The 16,852-nt window shown below is 46.5% G+C and overlaps 1 protein-coding gene and 1 long non-coding RNA gene across 6 annotated transcripts in view; one reads left to right on the top strand and one right to left on the bottom strand.

The window, feature by feature from the left end:
• Positions 1-10,151: 10,151 nt before the first annotated feature.
• On the bottom strand, positions 10,152-13,912 carry LOC310688345. Its single transcript, XR_014516878.1, has 2 exons — positions 13,663-13,912; positions 10,152-10,455 (listed from the first exon to the last, which is right to left on the bottom strand). It is a non-coding gene; the product is annotated as an uncharacterized lncRNA (long non-coding RNA).
• A 126-nt stretch (positions 13,913-14,038) lies between these two features.
• SNCAIP (synuclein alpha interacting protein) overlaps positions 14,039-16,852 on the top strand; it is a 125,552-nt gene continuing 122,738 nt past the window's right edge. Inside the window, exon 1 of one of the 5 annotated variants that reach the window (XM_083464457.1) lies at positions 14,039-14,641. The gene's annotated coding sequence lies outside the window, so the exon portion shown is untranslated. Of the gene's footprint in view, positions 14,646-16,492; positions 16,628-16,852 lie in introns of those variants that run through there. The other 4 variants (XM_083464456.1, XM_083464453.1, XM_083464454.1 and 1 more) reach the window with 4 other exon arrangements.

The raw sequence follows: 16,852 nt of genomic DNA, 5'->3' as shown, positions 1-16,852 counted from the left end.
GGGAGGTGATAACTATACAGTTTATAATTGTAGATGTCAGCAAAAGTTTGCATCTGATTGGAAGCAGCATGAGTTTTGTAAAGCCACGGGATTTTTTTTATAAACAAGACATAAAACTGCAGAATGTGGTCCACAAAGATGGCCTCTTTCATGCTTCATGTGGAAATTCAATTGTGCATATCAATGAATTATCACCCCTATAGATACCAGTTCCAATCATTCCCATTGAGAAGTGCAAACATGGGTTCAAAACCATAGGCACTGGCTCCGATTGAGATACTAGCACATGTAGTATTTTTTTTTTAATTAAAAAAAACCTCTTGGCAGGCATTTGCATAATTGGCAGCATTTAGACATGGTGTGCATTTATAGTTCAAACAATTATAAAGTAAGTTTTCCTTTCATGCAGGCAGCATTCTACAGGCAGGCCTCGCTCTTTGCGACATGCTGTTCTGCAACTGACCTGCATTCCTTTCAAAACCGTTTAATCACACACAGCTGACCAACATTCACTTTTTCTAAAAGAAGCAAAAAAACAAAAACGAAACCTTAATCAAATGCGTTTCAAATGCCCCAAACAGTTGTTTAATCTCCATATATGTACAAGTGTGAAATGTGTATTGTCCAAATACTCTTTCCAAAGAGTCAGATGTTTCCAAAATAAACCCGGCTCAGTATTTCTCCACCTCATCTCCGAGCAGTGCACAATCCCTTCAGAATGAATTTTAGCAACGCTGTTTCCCTTCCCGAGCATGCTCCGCGTTCGTAATACTAGAGTGTATGGTTACTTGTTTTTCATGCGGTTCCAAAATATGCTTCCAGAGAGCTACAGAACCGTTGCCCAGCTTCAGGGAACTAGAGTGAAAAGAACCCTGGGAAACCATAGGAGTGATACCTTCCAGTGCATTTCACACTCACCGTCAAGGTTTTGGCTTCAACATTTCTTTGAGTAGGTCCTTAAAACACGAGCCTTGCTTTGTGCAGGCTGTGCTGGTTCGAATTCATTTCATCTGCAATTAGAGAGGGATGGAGTAGCTTGCAATTGACAAACCATTTATGGCAGAAGTGAGCACAACCTGTGGTCCTCCATATGTTGTCTTTGCCTCACCCAACATGTCTTCATCCCTCAGTTAGAGCTACTAGTTCACATGCATTATAACTCTGTTGGTTAGAGCATGGTGCTGATAACGCCAAGGTTGCAGGTTCAATTCCCATATGGAACAGCTGCATATTCCTGCATTCCAGGGCATTGGACTAGCTCAGGGGTCTGCAACCTTTATGACAAAAAGAGCCACTTGGACCCGTTTCCGAAGAAAAAAAAACTGGGAGCCGCAAAACCATTGCAACATTTAAAACAAATATATCTCCGGAGCCACGATCTGACAGCGGGCGGGAAGGTGATGTCGGGATGGTGCATGACTAACGCATGCACCGCCCCCATGCGACGTCACAGCCAGTACAGCGCCCGCCACAGTGGGGAGTGCCGGGGCGCACAATGCGCCTCCTCCCCTCGCTAGTATCCGCCCCGGAGCCGCGGCAAAGGTGTAAAAGAGCCACATGCGGCTCCGGAGCCGCGGGTTGCAGACCCCTGGACTAGGTGATCCTCAGGGTCTATTCCGACTCTATGATTCTAAGTTTTGCTATAACCAGGGTTTCCCAAACTTGGGTCTCCAGCTGTTTTTTGGACTACAGTCCCCATCATCCCTGCCCACTGGTCCTGCTAGTAAGGGATGATGGGAGTTGTAATCCAGCAACAGCTGGAATACCAGGTTTGGGGAACCCTGCTATAACCATTCAAGCCTTGAACCAGGAATGAGCAGAAAGCAGACCACAAACCACCAGTGGATCTTAGCTTGTTTCTGGCAATTCACCTATGTCTGCCAATTGAAATGACTCTTCCAAAGAATGCTGGACTATGTAGGCCAAGTCTGATCCTGTAAGTGTAACTCTGTTTACCTTCCATATTCACATAGGCTCAGCGCACAGATATGGAGAGCCACGTGGTGATCATGTCCCTGCATTGATCTGAAGGTCAGAAGAACAGATCTTACATGCACCCACATAGACTCATGTGTAGAGTTCCCAGTTGTGCATACACATCTATGTAGACACATCTTATACATTTGTGGGCCCTGTTCTTACTTTTAGATAAGTGCATGGAAGTTGGAGGTGAAGAGGACGGGCACAAACTAGCTTTGCCCTCCACACACTGAATCTCCAGAGGTATACATGTGAACAAGGCTATTCATGCATTCTTCAGCAACAGTGCATACTCAGTACTGTACATACAAAAAGGATCACAAAGAATAGCTTTTAAGGAATCTTGAAAACTGCCTGAGTTCTGTGAGTACAGCTTTCTCCCGATTGAAGCGCCATGTGTTTGAGGACCAGAGCATTTACAGGGAAGCCACAATGCTTGTTTACAAAGCCATTGTACCACCAACCTTACTGTATGCTTGTGAAACATGGACCACTTATAAACGCCATCTCCAGATCTCCAGCTCCTCGTAAGATTCCATCAATGCTGTCTCCGAAACATTTGACACATCACTTGGGAAGACAGGCGAACTAATATCAGTGTACTGGAAGAAGCAAAGATCACCAGGGTTGAAGCAAAGATTCTTTAACATCAACTTCGTTGGACTGGTCATGTTGTTTGGATGCCTGATTATCATCTTTGAAAGCAACTACTCTATTCCGAACTTTAAAAACAGCAGAAGCATTGAAATTTTAAAACCCCCCCAATGGCTCATTTTAAAAATAGTGATTTTTAAAAGACTGCAAGACTGTCTATTGAGCCTGTATTGTAGTGCTGCTTCCAGTCATGCATTTACACCACTCCGTTTGACATACATGGAGCCATTGCATGTGATGATAATCTGCACACAAACTACAGATTACCTACACAAAATGCTTTCAGTGTAAGATTTCTATCCCATTTTGAGTAGGGTGTTATTCAGATACAGTCCTATTTAGTGACTGTGAAGGCCAATTCTGGATCCACACGTCCTTCCATAGTGGGGACAAAGGTTTCCGGGTGGGAATTGATCACGGTGAAGGTTTGCCAAAACCTTCCTCTTAGCACGTTTCTCCCTTTCATCCTGAGTTCGAATGTCTTCAAAGCTCATGACACCTTTGGTAAAGACTGTTCTCCAATTGGAGTGCTCTCAGGCCAGTGTTTCCTGAGAGCTGGTGTTTATACTACTTTTTTTTAGATTTGCCTTGAGAGAGTCTTTAAACCTCTTTTGTTGACCACCAGCATTACGCTTTCCATTTTTAAGTTCTAAATAGAGTAGTTGCTTTGGAAGATGATAATCAGGCATCCGAACAGCATGAATGGTCCAACGAAGTTGAAGTTGAAGAATCATTGCTTCAACACGGGTGATCTTTGCTTCTTATTGGCATTGGCCACTACCTGAGAGGTGCCAGAACTGAGTTCCGGCTGAAAAAGCCCTGTTCCTATTCTTTTTAAAAGAGATGCTATGGAGAACCAAGGATGTTGACTGTACCCTTAGCTAATTCCTATCCACTGGTGATAGAGACTTATGTTTTTGAAAGTCCAGGCAGCTTTCCACAAGAGTTGCCTGATGGTATATGAAAAGGACTGGATACTTAAAGGGTACGCCTCTTGCCTTGCATCTTCATGTCACCAATACGGAATCCACTATGGTCAAAAATGGGTCAGGGCTGCAATGTAATGATATTCAAAAGACAGCGTTAAATAAATTAAATGCCAAGTTCACTTATATAACAGCACGGTGTGTCATTGTCTTTGAAAGCTTTATTGCATCACTCAGTAAGTAAGCCAAGAAATGAATAATCACGGTGGTGGCTAAAATACCTTCTGAACTGCTGAGGTTATTCAGTTGAGAATCAGGTTTTGGAATGCTGAGGAGGCAATGTGTGAAATCTTGCATTATTTCTAGCCATGCTACGTGAGATCTATCTATATAGGAAATATCTCAGCTACTGGTATTGTCAAATATTCCATATGCATGTCATTAACTTTAGCTCATGCCACATATTATTTGGGTTTCAGCTGCATCTGCTCATCTGAGACAAAAATAAAAGAATATGTTATTTCTATTTTGAAATGTAAAAGCAACACCCAGCCCACAAAGGATATATTACAGGAAAACCAAAGGAAGTATAGAATAAGGCATGCCTTTCACTAGGGAAAAAATCTAATCTCATATAGATGGAGAAAACATGCTTTAAAAAGAGGGTAAAATTAAAACATGAGGAGACAGTGAAACATGTTTTTAAAAGCTCATTCAGTGCAGCCAAAACAATACTTACTGTACAGTAATTATTTCCCCCCATTGTCATGTGATTTAAGTGTGACATAATATCAGTTACCAGGCTAACTCCATTATGAGAATTTTATTATTATTATCACAAAGCAAGTACAGCAGGATTTAAGTACAACGATCACCTGGCTTACGTTTGACAAATATACAATATATACTGGGAAAATTTGGACACAGTAATGTTTTCTAACTTCTGGTAACCCTCAATGCTATAAAATAAAATACGGTTTTCCAACAAAGCGAGTTAAAATTAGTTTAATGGAAATGTGCTTCATGCATTACAATGGTGCCACCAATTCCATCTGTATCTTCTGGAAGGAAGCAGCAAGATGTGAGCTTTCCAAGGTTTTAACAAAGCCAAGAAACATGGCTTTATTTTAAACAGATGTGTACGAATTCTGTTTAGTGTTTTCAGGTATTTTTAGTCTAATGCATGCAACTAGGTAATTAATGTTTTATAAAATGGTGCAATTTAAGAACATACGATGTGATGTGCTGGATCAGAGCAAAAGTCCATCTCAGGGGGCTTCCAGACTGTTGCTGTTTTGGGGTGGGATTCAATCACATGTACTGGGAAATTCAGGTGCTGGAATCAGAGGCATACCTAGGCTCCATTGCACCCTTGGCAAGGAGATGTATGAGCACATCTGAAGCCAGGAGAGACCATGGACTAGAAACTCAAAAAGTGAGCTTTTAGTCACCTTACACACTCCACCAGTGACTTCCTCCATGGCCATTGGGTTCTGCTCTGCTGCATCTCCCCCGCCTCCTCCTCTGTCAATCCAACTGTCTACCTCCCTCTGCTCACTGCTTTTCCTCCTAGCCGCTCTAATAATAATAATAATTTGTTTTTTGTATGCCGTTCACCTGACTGGATTGCCCCAGCCACTCTTGGTGGCTTCCAGCACAATAAAAACACAACAAAACATCAAGCATTAAAAACTTCCCTATACAGGGCTGCCATCAGATGTCTTCGGAAAGTCGTGTAGTGATTCATCTGCTTGACATCTGATGGGAGGGCATGCCACAGGGCAGGCACCGTTACTGAGAAGGCCCTCTGCCTGGTTCCTTGTAGCTTCACACCTCACAATGAAGGAACCGGTGGAAGGTCCTCAGAACCGGACCTCAGTGTCCAGGCTGAAAGATGGGGGCAGAGAAGCTCCTTTCCTCCAGCCTCATATAACCCTAGCATATTTGAATCTAATTCATGCATGAAGGGGTTAAACTGTAAGGTTGCTCCACTCTAGGCAAACAGCACTACAGGGTGGGGAACTTTCCCTCGCCTTTCTGTTAAGACCTGCATTCATTTGGGGGCAGGGTGGGATTTGCTGGGGATTGCATGCCTTTTTCTGCCAACCTGTTTCGGCTCTCCCTCCTTCTGAAACCCTTCCTGCCCAGGGATCGTAGATCACTCTTGCCAAAGGTCTGCTTGTCTAGGGCATTTCCTCCCATCCTTCCCCCATCCCGTTTTGTCTCTCCCTGCCCCCCCATGTTGTTGTTGTTGTTGTTGTTGTTGTTTTACATCCTGCCCCTGCCCTTCTCTCTGTGCTGGTCCTGAGGGTTAACCGTGCGGCAAGGTCTGAGTCCAGTCCGAGGTCAAGGGGCTGTCCATCAAAGCTGAAGCGGGGTCCAAGGCAGGGAGTCGGGTGAGGTCAGGACTCTGGCAGAAAAACAGGACAGGGTACCGACAGGAACAGGCTACCAACAATGTTGCTCCCGCAACCTGGGATTGGGGCTGGCTGGCTTTTATCTGTCCCGAGGCATAGGGCAGCCCCGGTCCACAGGTGACTCACCTCTCCTGGCCTGGAGGCAAGCACTCCTCCTGTGGGAACTTAGTTCCCTCCGCCTCTCTGCCCTGAGCCTCTGCAGCTCAGGAAAGGCTGGAGGGTTACCGGACCCAGAGGCAACCTCAGCTTCCCCTGACGGGGCTGAGAGTGGAGCACCTGCAGGCAATGGGTCCTCCATCACCTCAGGAGCCAGAGCAGACTCAGCTGATGCCTGCACCTGGGATCCAGCACAGGTGAGGACCCTTCAGGCTCAAGCCCCAGCCCCGGCTCAGCTGGTTCTGGAGGCGGGGGACTCCTGTGCAGGCTGGGATTCCTCAGGTTCAGCCTCCGAGTCCAAATCCCAGGCCATCACACTCTCCCTGTGGGCTCCCCACTCCACATGAAACAAGGCTACATGCGGCTTTCAAGCTACTACAGTGGTGCCCCGCAAGACGAATGCCTCGCAAGACGAAAAACTCGCTAGACGAAAGGGTTTTGCGGTTTTTGAGCTGCTTCGCAAGACGAATTTCCCTATGGGCTTGCTTCGCAAGACGAAAACGTCTTGCGTTTTTTGCAAGTTTGTTTCCTTTTTCTTAACACCGTTAATACAGTTGCGACTTGACTTCGAGGAGCAACTCATAGAACGCGGTGTGGTAGCCTTTTTTGAGGTTTTTGGTGATTTTTGAAGCTTTTCCAAAACTTTTCCAACACCGTGCTTCGCAAGACGAAAAATTCGCTAGACGAAAAAACTCGTGGAACGAATTAATTTCGTCTTGCGAGGTACCACTGTAGTTCCCCACCCTTGCCCTATATGATCAGCTGTAATCAGAAAATGGCTGGTGAGATAATAATTTTTCTGCAGACAGCAGTGAGTATAATTATTGATTATGCCATGTCCATTTAATACTGGCTAATATGTTTTCGCTCGCATATCTGAAATCAGAGGAGCAGGCTTGACAGCGTGGCCTGCTGTTGTCGTTGGGCGTAAGCAACCGAAGAAAACATAGCACCCGTTGCGCAAGAGAAGGAATTTAAGACCTCCCAGAAGCATATGCTGACTGTCCACCTGAAAATACATACTGTCCTGGTTCTTCGTTTCTAAAATGAGAAGTGTCCTGGCTCAGGCATGACTTAAAAGTCCCTTACCCATGTGTGTGGGCTTAGTTGCGGTTACACAGTGCTGCTCTTGGCACATCATCAAAGTTATCCTCTTCTTTCTTATTAATTCATATGTTCTAGGGCCTATGTTTTGGCACTGGAAACCCTTTCCAAGGCTACGTTCTGGTGAGCCCTTGTTCAAATTTAGTCTTGTATGGCCCCTGCTGGTTTCTGACCCATTGCACGTATGTATTACATATTCTGCAGGATGCGGGTGGCGCTGTGGGTTAAACCACAGAGCCTAGGACTTGCTGATCAGAAGGTCGGCAGTTTGAATCCCCGCAACGGGGTGAGCTCCCATTGCTTGGTCCCTGCTTCTGCCCACCTAGCAGTTTGAAAGCACGTCAAAGTGCAAGTAGATAAATAGGTACCGCTCCGGTGGGAAGGTAAACGGCGTTTCCATGTGTTGCTCTGGTTCGCTAGAAGCGGCTTAGTCATGCTGACCACATGACCCAGAAGCTGTCTGCAGACAAACGCCGGCTCCCTTGGCCTATAGAGCAAGATGAGCGCCACAGCCCCAGAGTTGGCCACGACTGGACCTAATGGTCAGGGGTCCCTTTACCTTATTACATATTCTGACATGCGAGCAACTGCAAGTTTTGCATACCTACTTTTCTACCTACTTTTATAAAGCTATTTGGAATTCCACTAAGTTAAAAGGATTGGACCAGTGCAATTTTTCTAGAAAAAGAGGTGCCAGAACTGAGTTCCGGCAATTTCCGGCTGAAAAAAATGCCATGGATTTGGCTATGTTGTCCTCACTGGTAGATCCTTCCTAATTTGGCTGGAGGGTTAGTGTTAAAAAATAAATAATTGTATAAAGACTTTATTTTTCATTCATCATTCTGTCAACGTTCCCAAGTATAATGTCTTGGGACAGACCAAACTCATAACAATTCCCCATTCCTCTCCATCCCTCGTATGCTTTGAGAAAAAGAGAAGAGATTAGTGTTCTTTAAACAAAGGGAACAAAAAGAAAGCAAACACCTTCTGAATAGCCAGACAGGGGCAGTATGGCATGTATGTATATATGTAAATCAGGCACGAATACACTGATAAATAACTTTCGGACACTTTTCCCAGACCTAAAAAAATGAGTGTCAGTTCTATGTTCTCATATGTTCTGCAGTTAGGGCCGCCATATTTTGAAGAGCAAAAAAAAAAAGAAAGAAAACATTTGCCGGCGCCTGGAGCAGGGGGGAAGGGGTTGCAGGAGTGGGTGCATTCTAGAAGTTCGCTTCAGAATATACAAAAACAAGGACCCGGTCCTTTCCTGCAATGCAAAACTCACACAGTATGTATACAGTGGAACCTCAGGTTACATACGCTTCAGGTTGCATATGCTTCAGGTTACAGACTCCGCTAACCCAGAAATAGTACCTCGGGTTAAGAACTTTGTTTCAGGATGAGAACAGAAATTGTGCTCCGGCAGTGTGGCAGCAGCAGGAAGCCCCATTAGCTAAAGTGGTGCTTCAGGTTAAGAACAGTTTCAGGTTAAGAACGGACCTCCGGAACAAATCAAGTACTTAACCCGAGGTACCACTGTATATTTTGCACTTAGTTATCTAGTACTACATATGCAACATAAAAAGTAGCCCGCTCCCACATACCTCGGACATTTTGGCAAATTCAAAAAACCCACCCAGACATACATTTTACCCCTGAATAAGAGGACATGTCCTGGATAAAGAGGACATATGGCAACCCTATCCACCATCCTATAGCTGCTGCTGCAGCAGCAGCCCTGAATCTCTACCTACCTGTTATATCAGTATCCCTGATGACTGTGCTCATTGAGCCTCTCTCCTGCTGTCAGAGGCCCTGGGCTCCTCAGGACAATCTGTTAATTCATCATCCATCCTGATTTGTTTGCACAAAGCTTACACGGCAGTTAGACTATGTCAAGTCTTCACGGAGCATTCATTCTGATTTGCTTGTGGGGAGGTTATATGATAAGCATTCCTCCAGCATTGATTCTGATTTGCTTGTGGGATGTTTACACATCTTCCCGTTAATCATTTGCTCATCCCACACTTTCCCACGCATTTCTGCGTCACTTTCCAAACCACAAAAGCCCACTGTGTGTGTGCACGTGTGTTTAAGTGGATTTGCTAGGGTAACAAAGTGCTTTAATCCACTTGAATTGCACAAACCTAACGGCAGGGGACGCGGGTGGTGCTGTAGGTTAAACCACAGAGCCTAGGACTTGCCAATCAGAAGGTCAGAGGTTCGAATCCCCACAACGGGGTGAGCTCCCATTGCTCGGTCCGTGCTCCTGCCAACCTAACAGTTCGAAAGCACATCAAAGTGCAAGTAGATAAACAGGTACCACTCCAGCGGGAAGGTAAATGGTGTTTCCATGCTCTGCTCTGGTTCTCCAGAAGCGGCTCTGTTTTCATTAGCTACACACACACACACACACACCAATCTTACAAGATCTGAGCATCCCATATAAATAACTGGGAAATAAGTTTGCACAAACTTCCTCAGGCCTTATTAACAATTTAGCCTTAGTTCCCCCCCCCCATAGTAATTGACATATCCCTGGGCTGGGCCTCCCCAGGCCCCAAGAGATTTTATCTTTCCTTCCAACAATTGAACCTTGAATGAACAAGCTGTCTTTGACAGTGCATATGACAGACTGACTAGATCTGAAGAACTGCTCTGTCAATCCTGGAATTTATGGCTGAAAATGAACCTACTGGAGTTAGTGGAAGTTTTGCCATTAACTATAGTGGGGTGAGCAGAAGGTGGGAGGGCACAGACATTCTCTCCATATATTTATTCTGTCCATGCTCACCTTAAATGACCTCATTAGAACAGTCACTAGTGATGTACTAGATAATCTGTACTAAATAAACAAAAGAGTCAATATTTATTTGGAAACAAACAAAGCAGTATCATCCTCATCTACTCATTAATTGCAGCTGGAAATAAACTCCTTTTATTTATGATCTGATCTGGCAAAGGAAACATGTATCGCTTTGCACAAAAGTTTAATTAACCCTTTATGCTCTCAAACATCAAGAGGCGGTGGAATCAGCTTCTCCTCTCCTGCTACATGGAGAAGGTGTAGTTTTGAAAAGGCCAAAATTCATTTGCATTACAAAACCTCATGGGAGTTTTGTCCTTGATATGAGGGAAGGCTGTCAGATTTACAAAGGGTCAGTTCCTTTACATGGAAAATATATGCAGCTCCAACCAGCCTGGAAAGGGAAATCCTACTATAACAAAACAGAATGATGATAACTAATTACTAATTGGATCATATTATCAATAGCTTATGAAAGAGTAAATTTGCTGGTAAAAATAAAACGTGGCAATAATACAGACCATCTTATGGTGGTGCAAACATTCATAGGGAAGAGCCTACTAATTTGTTCCTTTCCAACTTTTTTCTGTAACCCAGGGGTAGGCAAATTAAGACCCAGGGGCCAGATGTGGCCCATTTGCCTGCAAACGGTCCGGGAATTGGCGTGTTTTCACATGAGTAGAATGTGTCCTCTTATTTAAAATGCATCTCTGGGTTATTTGTGGGGCCTGCCTGGTGTTTTTACATGAGTGGAATGTGTGCTTTTATTTAAAATGCATCTCTGGGTTATTTGTGGGGCATAGGAACTCGTTCATTCCCACCCACCCCCAAAAAATTATAGTCTGGTCCACCACATGGTCTGAGGGATGGTGGACTGGCCCATGGCTGAAAAAGCTTGCTGACCCCTGCTATAACCTCTTGACTCTTGCAATATCTCTGCCTGCCCCATCTCTCTTCATGTCATTTGTTGACTGTCCACTCTAATGACTTAAATCTTGGAAGGTGTAGAAGCTGTGGTCTGTTATCTACAGTAGGGATGGGGAACCTTCAACCCTCCAAATGTTATTGGACTCCAACTCCCATCAGCCTCAGCTGACCTCTATCTCAGACTACTTCTTCTAACTCCACCCCTTTGTGAAGAACTTCAGATCCTTAACATGCCAAACCCCTGGCCTGAAGACAAGCACTCCTTCCTTCCGCAGCTGCTGTCCTAGTATGCTTCCAGCTCCACCAGACTGTGGTGTGCAATGGGAGGCATCTAATTCCTCAGCCTCAGGACCAATGTTCTGCCTGTTTGGTGCCCCTGAAGCTTCTGACTCTGTGTCCAGATCATGGGTAGGCAACCTAAGGCCCGCAGGCTGGATGCGGCCCAATCGCCTTCTCAATCCGGACCCCAGACATTCCAGGAATCAGTGTGTTTTTACATGAGTAGAATGTGTGCTTTTATTTAAAATGCATCTCTGGGTTATTTGTGGGGCATAGGAATTCATTCATTTCTCCCCCAAAAAATATAGTCCAGCCCACCACATGGGCTGAGGGATGATCAGTGCACGGCCCTGATCCAGATCATTGTTAGATTCAGGGGTCATGACAACATTAGTATCTGGATTCCAAGGTGTGGTAGCAACTTGGATGAATTTTTAAACTTCATTTCCCCACCCCCAGACACATGAGCTTTCAAATCATAACTTGTTGCTGCAGATCAGCTATACTGTTTCAGATGAAAAGAAAAATGTTTGCTTTTTTTAGATACTAGATTGCTATTCCAACTAGAAACACTCATAAGCAGGGCTGTGTGGTTTATGTTATGTGTTAAGGTTTTCCACACTATGTTGTGGGGCATCAACAGACTGCAGGCTGGCGTTGTACAGTATTCTTAGCAAAGACAAGAATTCTCTAGGAGAATGTGGAACAATAACCAGGGGAAGGTACAGAAATGAATGGAAGAACCCTCCATCCTCTTTGTGGACCATTAAGCAAGGAAGAGGAAGCTCCAAGGCAGTGCTAAGACAGGCACTTAAGGTAAATTATAAGGCTTTCTTTTGCACATCCTGAAGCTGTATTTTCATTGCAGGTCACGGAGGGAAATGCTGCAAGCAACATGGCAAATTGGTGGGAAGTCTGGGTGCAGCATGTGAGCAAGCACTGCTACTGCACAAGACGCATGCAGGTGCATGGCCACTGTGAAGCTGATGAGAACCTGCTCTTGAAGGATAGCGACATGTGGAAGCATCCTGAACCATAACAGTGCAAACATTTCACATTCAGCCAGAAGGGTAACTTGGACATTGGCCAAAACAGACTGTTCCTACCGGCTGAGGCCAGCCTTGGACACTTCTGCCAAGTCTCGGAAGAGGGCAAAATGCTTAATTAAAGCCCAGGCAATCCTGCTGAAACTGGCTAATTAGGTTTGAAGGGAATGTCTCCCATTTTAAGGGGCTGCCTCTTCCTCCCCTCCACTGCTGTAGCTTCATTGGTCTTCCTTTATTTCAGATCCCAACAGGTCCTTAGAACAACACAAACGAAGGCGAACAACAAAGATGTCATCTTCCTTGAGATTTTAATCTGGCGGAGCTCTTCCTTAATGACGGAAGGAGGGGTGTGCAGCAGATGGACCAACAGAAAGGGTGTTAAAAAGAGAAAAATCAAATGACAAATTGCCATAGACATGAGCGTAGCCAGGGGGCAGGGAGGCAGCTGCCCCTCCCCCACAAAAAAGCAAGCAAATAAATAAAAATACTTAACTAAAAGTAGAAATTGTAGAAAGGTTTTGACAGGTTTTCCTGAACCCTTGGGGTCAAAAGGAAGTATGTTGTTGGGCTCCTGCTCCCATAGGCCTCAGTCAGCATGGCTTCACCCCTGAGTTAGGGCTACTAGTTCATATGTAAAGGTAAAGGTAAAGGACCCCTGACCATTAGGTCCAGTCATGGCTGACTCTGGGGTTGCGGCGCTCATCTCGCTTTATTGGCTGAGGGAGCTGGCGTACAGCTTCTGGGTCATGTGGCCAGCATGACTAAGCCGCTTCTGGCGAACCAGAGCACCGCACGGAAACGCCGTTTACCTTCCCGCCGGAGCGGTACCTATTTATCTACTTGCACTTTGATGTGCTTTTGAACTGCTAGGTTGGCAGGAGCAGGGACCGAGCAACGGGAGCTCACCTGGCCACAGGGATTTGAACTGCTGACCTTCTGATCAGCAAGTCCTAGGCTCAGTGGTTTAACCCACAGCGCCACCCGCGTCCCTAGCTCATATGTACTATAGCTCAATTTGTTAGAGCATGTGCTAATAATGCCAAGGTTGCAGGTTCGATCCTCGTCTGGGACAGCTGCATATTGCTGCATTGCAGGACCTTGAACTAGGTGATCCTAATGGTCCTTTCTGACTCTATGATTCTAAGTTTTGCTATAACCAGGGTTTCCCAAACTTGGGTCTCCAGCTGTTTTCTTGGGACTACAAGTCCCATCACCCCTGACCACTGGCCCTGCTAGCTAGGGATGATGGGAGTTGTAATCCAACAACAGCTGGAGTACCAAGTTTGGGGTACCCTGCTATATCCTTTTAAGCCTTGAACCAGGAATGGGCAAAAAGCAGACTACAAACCATGAGTGGATCTTACCTTCTGACTCTATGAATCTAAAACAACCGTTGTCGAGACATTTCATTCCGAATCTGCTAGACAGAGCCAGCCAGAGGATGATGACAGGCGGTTGTCCTGAACCCCGCCCCCTCCCAAAATATCATAAATCCTGGCTACGGGCGTTGGAGAAAAGTCACCCCAAAGGTGAAGAAAGCCAAATTGCAGGGGGGTGGCGGAAAAGAGGGATGGAGAGGCAGGAGTGTGAACAGAACAAGGGAGGATGCGACGAGAGAAAGTGTGTCGGATGGGCAAACATGGAAAGTGTTGCCAGAGGAAAATGACGGCGGGGGGGGGGCGTGAAGCAGAGAATCGGGAGAAGGAGAGCAAAGGAATGCGTGCCAAAGAACAGCAGAAGAACTGCGCGAAAGAGAGAGAGAGAGAGAGAAAGCTAACGTGTGTCGCGGAGGGGGGGTGGGGAGGCGACTGGGAGGGGGGGGAGAAAAGCGAGCGCCAGACGAATGAGCAGGAGAGCCTGGGAGCGCGTGGCCGGCGAGGGGCGGCCGGGGGAGGGGGCTGCCAGGGGCTATTTCAGCATCCAGCGCCGGCCGAGCGGGGCAGCTCCAGACGCAGCGGCGAGCGCGGCGGAACGCTTCCCATCCCGACCACCTTTCCCCACCTCGCCTTGCCTGCTCCTCTCCTCCTCCTCCTCCTCCTTCTTCTTCTCCTTCTTCATCCTCGTCCCCCCCCCTCCAGCTCAAGGCCTTCCTTTGAAGTCACGTGGAAACCCCCTCCCTCCCCCGCACCACGATCACAGCCCCCCGAATTCCCGGCGCGTAGGGGGGGACGGGGGACGGCCTCCGCTTCATTGTGACGCAAGCAGCCTGGAGAAGCCGGCGCTCGCGTCCCGCCAAGCCCGCGCGCTGCCGGAGCCAGACAGCGGCGAGGCGGGAGAGGAGAGGGAGCGAGCCGGAGTCCCCGGAGGCGGCGGCGGAGGGAGAGCCGAGAGCAGCGGACGGGGGTGGGTGAGTGCCAGTAGTTCCTCCTGCGCCCGAGGGGAGAAGAGCTGGAGGGTTGGAGAGGAGGGGAGCCACAAGTTTGCGCCCAGGGTCCCGCCCCTCTCCAAGCCGCTGGAGGCGCAGAAGGCGAGCCCGGCTGGCTCGGGACTCCCTCCGCCTTCGGGGGTGCGAGGGAGAGAGCTGCTCCCTCGCGGGGAGAGGAGCCACGGGCTCTCGGACCGGCGAGGTCCCAACCAGAAGCTGCAAGAGCAGCAGGTCCCTTGTGTCGGCCGCCTCTCTGGCGCTTATTCCGCCGCCTGCTCGCCGCCGAGCTCCTTGCGCACACGAGGATCCCCGTTGCGGGACTGACACCCCACGCGCGTCAAGGAAGCGAGGGATGGAGAAGTGTGCAGAAGAGAGCGAGAGCGAGAGCGAGAGAGGACGGGGGATGCATAAGAGAGCCGATTCCTAAGGGGGCAAGGTCCTTTGGGGGGCCCCAATACAATATTGACCAGGGCCACCCAAAGTTGATGGGCATTGCCATTCAAATAGTGCCACGTGATCGACGGTATGGGGCGGGGTTTACCTGGAACACCCCCCCCCCCCCAATTTTATTGAAGTTGACACACACACACACACCCCGGAGAGAGGTGTGACTGTGTCTGTAATCGCAAGCATCGCGCAGTCATCCACTCGCTAAGGGTCTCGAGATGCTTTTGAATGCGCGTGGATCGGATGACATCAAGAACTAAGGGAGAGAGAGGGAGAGAGAGATCAATGGAGGGAGAGAAAACACACACAGAGAGAGAGGTGGGAGTGCTCACTTCTTCCCACCTCCGTTTTATAAACTCTTGACATCTCCAAGGCACCATGATGTGGGGGCAAGAGCTTCTGTGTTCCTGCAGCCTTTGCTGAAATCTCTCTCTCTCTCTCACTCACTCTCTCTCACACACCCCTTTCTTCCCTGGTGGTGATTAAAAAAAATGTCTGCAAGGTGGTGAGCGGGGCAAACATTTCATTGTGGCCGTTGCAAAAATGCCATGTTTTATTTTGCTTTTTGCCTTAAAAAAACCATATAAAGGAAAAGCATCGGTGGCATGTCACCGGCAACAGCAGCGAAACTAGTTTCCACAGGAAATGCGAGCATTCTCTGCTGAACTCTTGTGTGCAGCGAAGAGGGAGCCTTCAGAAATAACCATTGTTGACAATTTCCAATGTTACTTCGGCAAAACCCTCAGATATAATTGGTTTTTCCTGTTGTGCGTTTTGCTTGCATGAGGATAGCTGGTGAGAGGGCGACGCCGTTGCCCTGATGTCGTTTTCTGCTTGCTGGGTTTCTGAAGTGAGCAACAAGGAGCTAATCAGCCTGTGGTTGACAGGTATGCTTAAGAATAGGAGTGTTCAGGTTTCTAAAGAATAAAAGCCCAGCGTAGCAGTTTTCATAAAGAGATCTGGACTGGATACGGATGGCTTTATTAGTAAAAAAAAAAAAAAAATAACCACATGCATGATGTCAGATGTAAAGTGCCACTGCAAAATTCATTTCATTTCAATTTCTCTATGAAATATGAAGCCTAGCAAGTATCTTTCTGTTCTGAGCCAGGCATCCCGTATGGGAAAATGACTTTACATGATGCATGAATTCAGCTTGCACATCTCAGAATTAAAAAGAGACTTGGAAATAGATTTCCTGTTGTCATTACTTGTAACAATATATTGGTGGAAAATCTCAGTTATAGTCTGGTGCCTAGTTCCTTATCGACTTCTGTGAGACAGTGTGTGTAACAGAGAGTACAGGATTGCAGCTATATCTCAGTGAAGCACTACTTTTTTGATTCCAGTTCAATCTATGACTTGTAATCTACATAGGAACTCGGTGTATTTCTGCTCATGTTTCCACTGGAGTGAAAAGTCCTACACATTAAGGAGTCAGCAGTGAATTCTCAAATGTCAGGAAGCAAAATGACACCTTTATGCCATTTAGAACAGAAATTGGATGTGTTCAGCAGGTTAGTTGTCATTTTATACACTTCTACCTTCCTGTCATTCTTAAAGAGTATAGTCAAAGACCTTGGTCTTTCAGGTTATGTTTGATCCTATAGTTGAGAAGTAATCTAATCTGTATTTGTTATCATCATCACAGAGCCAAGGAAGATAACTATTCCTAATTAATCTGAATGAAAGAGTCTGAATTTGAGTATAAAGAGTTTAGTGCTTGCTTTGGATGGAGTTTT

The sequence above is a fragment of the Podarcis liolepis genome (assembly GCF_965112155.1).
Source record: "Podarcis liolepis genome assembly, chromosome: 11".
NCBI classification, from domain to species: Eukaryota; Metazoa; Chordata; class Lepidosauria; order Squamata; family Lacertidae; genus Podarcis; species Podarcis liolepis.
This window is presented reverse-complemented; position numbering and strand designations above follow the sequence as displayed.